Source organism: Propithecus coquereli, unplaced genomic scaffold, assembly GCF_000956105.1.
Source record: "Propithecus coquereli isolate 6110/MARCELLA unplaced genomic scaffold, Pcoq_1.0 Scaffold1, whole genome shotgun sequence".
Classification (NCBI taxonomy): domain Eukaryota; kingdom Metazoa; phylum Chordata; class Mammalia; order Primates; family Indriidae; genus Propithecus; species Propithecus coquereli.
In genome coordinates this window covers 16,775,744-16,784,095 of record NW_012133857.1, presented here as the reverse complement: position 1 = coordinate 16,784,095, position 8,352 = coordinate 16,775,744, and the positions used below count along the sequence as shown (strand labels likewise).

The window sequence follows — 8,352 nt, the reverse complement described above, 5'->3', positions numbered from 1 at the left end:
ATATATATTTAAGATATACCACCATTTTCAACTATGTCTATGTTTTGTCATTTCTTCATTTTATAACATACAAGGGACCTTGAAAAAAAAAATCCAAATGGCCTGGGTCACTCTTGACTTTTGCAGGACCCTGCGTAATAGGATCAAGCTGGCTTTTACTTTTCTAAGGTAAAGTCAACCATATGCACTTATGTGTGAAGCTTATTTCAAATGACATCAAGAATGAATAATGAAAAATAAGACTGTTCCCATGACTTTTGTTCCTCAACGTTTTACACAATTCCCTTGCTCCAATTAATACCACACTGATGACTTCAGGGACCTCAAAAAAAGCCTTCCTCCTCCAATGCAGAAATAGAATCCTGAGGCCAAGACTCTGAACCTTGCCCATCACTTTTAAGAAGACGACTGCTGCAAGGCGAAGCGTGGCGCTGCGAGGGAACCAATGCCGGTGGCATATAGGATGCACGTGAACTTCTGAGTCTGCGGGGAGCCGGGTAAACCAAGGGGTTGGGTTCTGAATGAAGTGTGTGTGTCTTAAACTCACTTTTTGTTATTTTTCCATTTTAATTCTCATATGTTCCTCTTGCATTCATGGAATGACATTTTCACCCTCTGGAACCAGACTTAGCATTTTTAAATTTCCAAGGATGAGACGCTAGCTTAAAGGATAAGCTGGCTCTCCCCTTTTTAATGCCCAGGTAATGAATTGAAATTACATATAAAGTTTGAATTTTTATGGAAAGTTATTCATATACTTTACACTCTCTCAGCTTCAATTCTCTTTCTCCTTTGTCAACCCTTAATTATAACTTTATTTCCAAATGACAAAGAAATAAGCAGATGTACGAATACATGTTAATGGTAAAAGATTTGAGGATTTTTGTTTGTTTATTTGTTTTGAGACAGGGTCTCACTTCGTCACCCAGGCTGGAGTGCAGGGGCATTGTCATAGCTCACTGCAGCCTTGAACTCCTGAGCTGAAGCGATCCTCCTGCCTCAGCCGCCCAAAGTGCTGGGACTACAGGTGTGAGCCACCCTTGCCAGGATTTTTTTTTTAATGAAGAAAGACAGAGCTAAAGAAGGAAGACTAAATCCATTTTACACAAAAGTAAACTGAGACCCCAAATTCAAACTTCTCAGATGTTTATGCAATGCCTCATCTGCACACCATGCTTGCTCTTGGCTTTCCTCATGTTTCGAATGTCAAGATACATACCGCCTGCTGACCACCCCCCACACCCCACAGCCTGGACGCTGGTAACTTTCCAGTGCTCTTACGTGACCAAACAAAATGGAGTCTTGCTTTCACATTCCACTTCACCTTTCTGCCACCCACCCCCTCCTTTTACTGTGAAATAGACACACAGAGAAATAGTAAGTCCAACGGTATAAAAATGCCACTTTGAGTCAAAAACAGTTGAATACCAGCAATGCCACATAGTTTGAGTTAATTCATAAGATATATTAGAACTTTGGTGGTTTTTAAATTTCCCTTTGACATTCCAAATGAGTTAAATGGTTTTGAACAGCAGATGCAAAGGCCCTGAAGTTTGTTTGATAAAACCAAACACAGGTCCACAAGATGGTATCTGAAACCCCTGGGCCAGGTATGCTACCCTAGTTCAGGGTTATTTGCATTTTAGAAAGGTCAAATGATACAAATCTATTACAACTCATTCCCAGTGATGTCTGGGGCAGTATCCCATAATCAAATATTAATATTAATATTTCTATAGTGGATATATGATTATTCACATTAAGAATAAATAAATATTATACATATCCACAGGTAAGTTCAGGCCAGGTTCTTCCACAAAATGAGTCATGAAAAAACTTCCAATTTTTAGAGATTTCTTGATTTCAAAATTGAAGATATGGAAGTGTAGACCTCCTGAGACTTGAAAAAAATTAAGGTGATAGAAGTTTCTCAATTTTGTATTTCAAGACCAGAAAGTTTTCTCAACCCTTTGGCTCAGCTATTGCTTAGGTTAATAAATCACAAAATTAAATGAGTGAGGATAGATCCATTAATGGGAAGAGAGATCTTACTGGAGTGATGAAAATTGTGAAGAGGAAAATGCACACAGAATGTGATGTGCATTCATTACCACATTATGGTGACACATTCACAACTTGGTAAATTTACTAAAATCATTAAATTGTACATTTTAAATGGGTAAATTATATTACATGTAAATCATACCTTCAATAAAGATGTTAAAAAAAATCAGTGGGAGAAACCAAGAAATGTTAGTTAATGTACTAGTTTTCATATATAGAAACCCACTTACATGTAATGTGATCCTATTTCCTCATAGTAAAAGTATTCCTAGTAACATAAAATGGTGTGGTCATTTTGTAAAGTTACTCAAAAGGTTAAACACAAGAGTTACCATATGACCCAGCAATACCATTCCCAGGTATACACCCAAAGAAAATGAAAATCTATGTCCACACAAAAACTTATACACACATGATCATAGCAGCATCAATCATTATACCAAAAAGTAGAAATAGCCTAAATGCTCATCAACTGATGAATGGATAAACAAAATGTAACATATCCATACAATGGAATATTGCCCAGCAATAAAAAGGAGCAAAGTAACTTACACACGCTACAACATGGATGAGCCTTGAAAGCATTATGCTCAGTGAAAGAAATCAGTCACAAAAGAACATGCATTGTATTATTTCGTTCGTATGAAATGTCCAAAATAGGCAAATCCATTGAAACAGAAAGTAGATTACTGAATGCCTAGGGCTGGGGGGACATGCTGACATTGAGAGAAAATGGCTAAAGGGTATTTGGTTTCTTTTTGGGGTGATGAAAATGCTCTAAAATTGATTGTGGTGATGGTTGTACAACTATGAATAGACTAAAAACCACTGAATTATACACCCTCATGGGTAAGTTGTGTGGTATGTGAATTATATTTCAATAAAACTGTTATCAAAACAGTGTTTTTTAGATATTAGGGTGGAATTTTGTTTGGTCTTCTTCAAAGGGTACAATGACTCCTTAGCCACCAATAACTTAGTGAGTACAATCCACCTTCATAGAATGTGACCGTAGACAGCTGATCACCATCCGCTCATCATGGGAGTGCGCAAGTCTGTGCAGAGACTCTGATCTCCTTTGAAGACTTGTTTATCTACTGGATTCATAATTAGGATCTTTTATATGTTTTAGCACAACAACCCATTTCAGATTAAGTAGCTGAATTACTGTAGTTTGCAATAACTGTGACAAGAAACACTAAATATTATTGAGATAAAAGTTAATACATTAAAATAATCCTTAGAAGTGTGTTACACTATGAATAGTCAACTACTAGAGTCTAAGAATTATAACTCTGATAGCATCTAGCAGAATTCTAGATCCATCTAAAGCTAAAATACAAATAGTGCTAAATAAGAATTTTCACACTTCTTGGGTAAGTAAACACCAAATGGAGGAAAAAGATCATAGATTTACAACAACGCCATTTTGGAAGGCTTATAATCATTTACTATAGTTTATTTATACCCCACTTCATTCCCAAAAGATTTTCTAATTGCTCATAATGCTAAAGAAAAAAAAACTCTATAAATTTAATTAAGAAGTTTGATCCTAAGGGGCATGAAGATAACTAGTCGACAAATATTTATTAAGCACGTACTATACAGAAGGAATATGCCCACACACTGAAGGGAGCTACAAATTAATTATGACAGTCTCTGCCCTCTAGGAATCTGTAGTCACAGCTAGCAATAGTAAGTCACTATGCCTGATGCTATTTGCCAACTTTCAAATAAGAGGTCCTAATAGGCGTGTAAAAGTCGAACAAGGGAGTGATGACTTCCCACTACTGAGGCCAGAGAGAAGTCACAAAGGACATGAAATCTGAACTAACTTTTAAAGGTGCCTAGGATCTAGGCAGGTTCAGGGGAAAGAAGACAGACATCAGAGGCGGGAAGGCCAAGGTGCACTTTGGGAACAGAGAGCACAGCTGTCTGGGCAGAGAACGAGGTAAGTCCAGAGAGGAGGGCTGGGGCCAGCCTGGGGCAAGAGCCTGGATGGTCAGTCTAAGGGCTGAACTTCATCCTGAATCAGTTAAAACAGTTGCCAGAGGAAGAGTGATCCAGGGTGGTGAGAGGCTGGGTCCAGTGGGGACGATGGCTGACAGCGGGGAAGGGAACGTGAGGGAGCACGAGGCCGTGACCTGCCGGTTCCTCGCTCCTCAGTGCCTTAGTCGCACCAGTCACTCAGAGCAGCACAGACATCCCTGAACATCATGCAGGTGGCTCCCAGGACAGCACTGGCTCCCCCTCACTGTCAAGTCTAACCACACCCAGCAAAATAGGATCGATTTAGTCCTATTCTATACCACTATTTTTTAAAAAGTTTTGTGTCATTCCATTATTTTACTAATACAAGTTTTTTAAAAGAATAATGTTCCTTCATAAAGTCTCAGGTCTGAAAGAAACAAACGAGAAAAACCAACAACCCTTTCAGTGACCTGTCATCACCCTCAGATATTAATATATGTATATGTATCCGTGATTACTTCAAATATGTTAATTAAACCTTCACTCTTTGGGGGGATTGTGAGCAGAGTGATTAACACAGCAAGACGGATAAGTTATAAGGGAAGCCCACCCCCAATATTAGCTTGCCGCAGGACACATATGCTGACTATTATTAAACTGATTATACCACACATGCCGCTTACATGTTGAAAATTCAAGTTTATATGAACCAGAAGAGATCAGTGACTTACCTGGGTTTTCTCTCCCTCTCTGTCTCTGTTGCTCTGTCTCTCTCAGAAGTTAAGTTCAACCATTATTTAGTAAGCAAAGACTACTGTGACAGTCCCTCCCCTTGAAGATTGCATGAAATAGTCAAGGGGATAAATATGTAATCAAATAACTAGTATCTCATATGGTACATGTTATAGGTAACATGTGGTTTTAAATAAGTATTAAAATAATAACTTTTAATAAAATAAGTCAAAACAATAATACCAACTTGTGTCTAGGTATTCTGTCTAATAAAATATTGCTCCTTATATAATCACTCTCATTTACCAATACTTCATTAAGACAAACCACCTAATCTATGCTCTTTAATAAGCTGCAGTTTTTAAAATGCAGCTACTCAATGAAAACCATCAATAGTGCATTCCACTGTGCTGATAACTAATACCATAAGCAAAAGGAAGACGGTGGATGGTGAATCATAGGACAGGCCATGCCAGAGGCCAAGGTGGGCACGCGTCTTAACCATGCCGATGGCTAATAGACAATGTTTTGTAAGGTCAGGGGTCAGGAAAGAGTGGAGGAGTGTTAAAAAGTCTGAAGAGGGCAATAGGAAGATAACCCAGGAAACTGGGAAAACATGATGCTGAGGCAAGGTCCTGGCGCAGTGAAGATAAGTTTACATGGGAAGGCGACAAAGAGTACCCCAAATCTAGGATGGCTCCGCTAGGCACCCAGTTAGGGGGCAGAGTCTGTGGTCAGGGCTCTTTCAAGTTTCCTCAAGCCTGCGCTTCTCTCTTGCCTTCATCCCCCGTGGTGTTTCCACCACTCTCTGATGGGTTTCATTCCCCATGAGGCCTGCGCTCCCTTTGAACTAGGGGCATTCAACAACTGCTTCTTGTGATGAAATGATGGGTGGACACAACTAGATTCTTCAGCTTCCCTCCCTCTAAATGCCGGCTCTCGGCTCTCGGGGAGGCCACTTAGGGCTGGGAAAACATCCCTGGAGACTAAAAGGTGGAAAGCACCTCAAACGAGATAGGGGCATTTAAGTGCTGATGGCCAGAGGGTCACCAGGACCCACAACAGGGTTGGGAGCAGAGCTGACATTCACAGGAGTGGTCTGTCTTTTGTCAAGTTAATTGATTTTAAAGAAATGTCTTCCTTGGTGGAAGATCAAGTAAGTGAGCCCACTGAACAAGATTTAGCATCCAGAAACTTATGTTTTAACTACTAATCCTGTAGCTAAAAAAAAAAAATTCTAAGCAATATGATTGTACAGCTGTTGGAGTTAGAAAATTGTTAGAAAAGGTAAGTTGGTACTAAGAGAATTAGACTTGGCAGTTTATCAAATGTGAGCAGGCAAAGATGGATGAATTCGAAGTCAGTAATCATTTTATCACTCCTAACAACTTCCACCTGGCAGAGGCCTGGATTCCAGCCATAACATTTACTTCCAAAATAACCTTTGCTTTGTCTCCCCTGTTTTCTTTGTTCTCTGCTTTCACTGTGTTGTACCCTTCCCTTTTGAAGTTGCTTTTCTCCTTATCAGTACAGTAGCCTCTGCTAAAAACCTTAACCATTATTGTACAATCACTTGGGATAATGCAAATATGCATGGAGTTCAGCAAGCAGTTGCCTTTTTCTCATCAAGAGGCATCTGGGCAAAGAACGAAAAAGGAGAAAAGTAAAGAAAAACTGATCCCCAAATCCAAGCACTATGTCTACTGAATATAGCTAGGAGTTTCTATGGCGAAATGCATAGGCCCTTCTCAAAGATTTCTCTTACAGTTTTTTTCGGTTGTATTAATACAAAGAAACTTTATGGGCAAAGTGCCTACATCATTTCAAAAAATATATAATCTAGTACATATGTGGAGCTGGCACATCTCCTGTGAATCCAATTTAAGTCCCCAGTCTTTGCATCCTAATGGGTTTAAACGTTTTCTGACCAAGAGGAAAACATATTTTACATTTGCTTTCCAAATTTCAAGGCAAACTATTTTCTTGCCCTAGGGTTATTAATTTCCCAAAGGAAAGCCTAACCCCTCTTTCATTTCAAGAGGTTTTCTAGATAAAGTGTTGAGTAGTGGGAAAAGTCGGTCCCGTACCTTCATCATTGAACGCTTCATGTTATTCAAACCAAGAACAAGCAGGTGTGTCTTTTCCATATGTGGTGTCTCTGGCTAGACTCATTTCATCCCTGCCTATCAAGCTCCTACTCTTCCTTCAACACCCTAATCAAATATCCCCTGCTCTGTGAAAACTCTGCTGAACACTCCAGAGCAGAATGAATGCCTTTTTACTCTGGGGTCCCAGACCCCTGTCACTGCAACATTTGACAAATCTATATTGGGCTGAGAAATACGCTTCATCTGTATTATACCGTACACATCAGCTGCAGAGCAGACCCTTCCCTCCTTCTACCCCTGGATGCCTTGGGCTTCGGTGAGTATCCCTTGTAAACTGGTGCTCCATCAGTGTCTGTTCAACAATGAATGTTCCTTTCCCTCTTTCTCTGGTCCATCCTTCTCCTATTAGGCTGAACTCTGGGATGGCAGACTGTCTTTTCCACCTGGGTTTTTCCAACCTCTGGCATATAGTAATTACTCAGGGAGAATGGGCTGAATGTATGAGGGAAAGAGGGAGGGAGGGAGGGAGGGAGGGAAGGAAGGAAGGAAGGAAGGAAGGAGGGAGCCAACAGTGCCCTATCTCCATCAGGCATTCACCACATTTATTGAATTAATGACTCCTTCCTCATACCTTCTTTATCTGCGTATTCCTCATGTCACTCCACATTTTCTACCTTGAATTTGAGAGGTTTTTAGATACACCTTATCTACTAGAATGGAAGCCCTCTGAGGTCCAGAACTTGTGTGATTGTCTAGGGCACACAATAAAGCATCCTGCACCCAGAAGTCACCCAAATGTCTGTTGAATAAATATTCAGCAAAGAGGACCTAGGGTTGCAGGATATTTGAGGTGGCCCCCACTTCACTCAAAGAAGGTCTAATTTGTGAGTCACGTCAAAGGTTCAGCTACATGAGTCAGTGAGTTGAGCCAGGTTTGAGGAGAGCTAGTTTTACTATCCAATTCCAGATTACAAAATTCAGCAACTGCTGCCAACCATTTCATTTCCCCATTTCTCTCCTATCAGGCAGAAATAACATAAAATCTGTCTTCAACCTACTATAGAAAATAAAGGGAGAATGCATGAGATGATATATATTAAGAAATATGAGTTTCTCTGACAAGAAGAGTTCAATAAGTTATTAGTCAAATACAATGCTTGGAAAAGCTAAATATGATTATTTACTTGATGGTTATTCATTGATGTCAAAAATGCTACTTTTCATTCACCTCCTTCCTCTTTCTGCTTTCTTGAACTTATTTTTAGTTTAGAAGACGTGTAGTCTGTGAGTTATGGTCTATATTGTAATAAACAGCTGAAGAGAGTCTCTATAATCAAGTGAGAAGTAATCAATATTGGGAAATTCAATGATCTTACTTCAAAAGTCTAAAATTGTTGTATAATTGGCTTTCTTCCATTTGCCATCCTTTTTTATTCATGGCTTTTTTAGACTGAAGGAGTTACTTGACCTACATGTG

General features: G+C 39.5%; 1 protein-coding gene across 1 annotated transcript in view; it reads right to left on the bottom strand.

Moving 5' to 3' along the window:
* The window catches only part of CACNA2D3 (calcium channel, voltage-dependent, alpha 2/delta subunit 3), an 869,108-nt gene that overhangs the window by 638,934 nt on the left and 221,822 nt on the right, over positions 1-8,352 (bottom strand). The window lies entirely within an intron of this gene.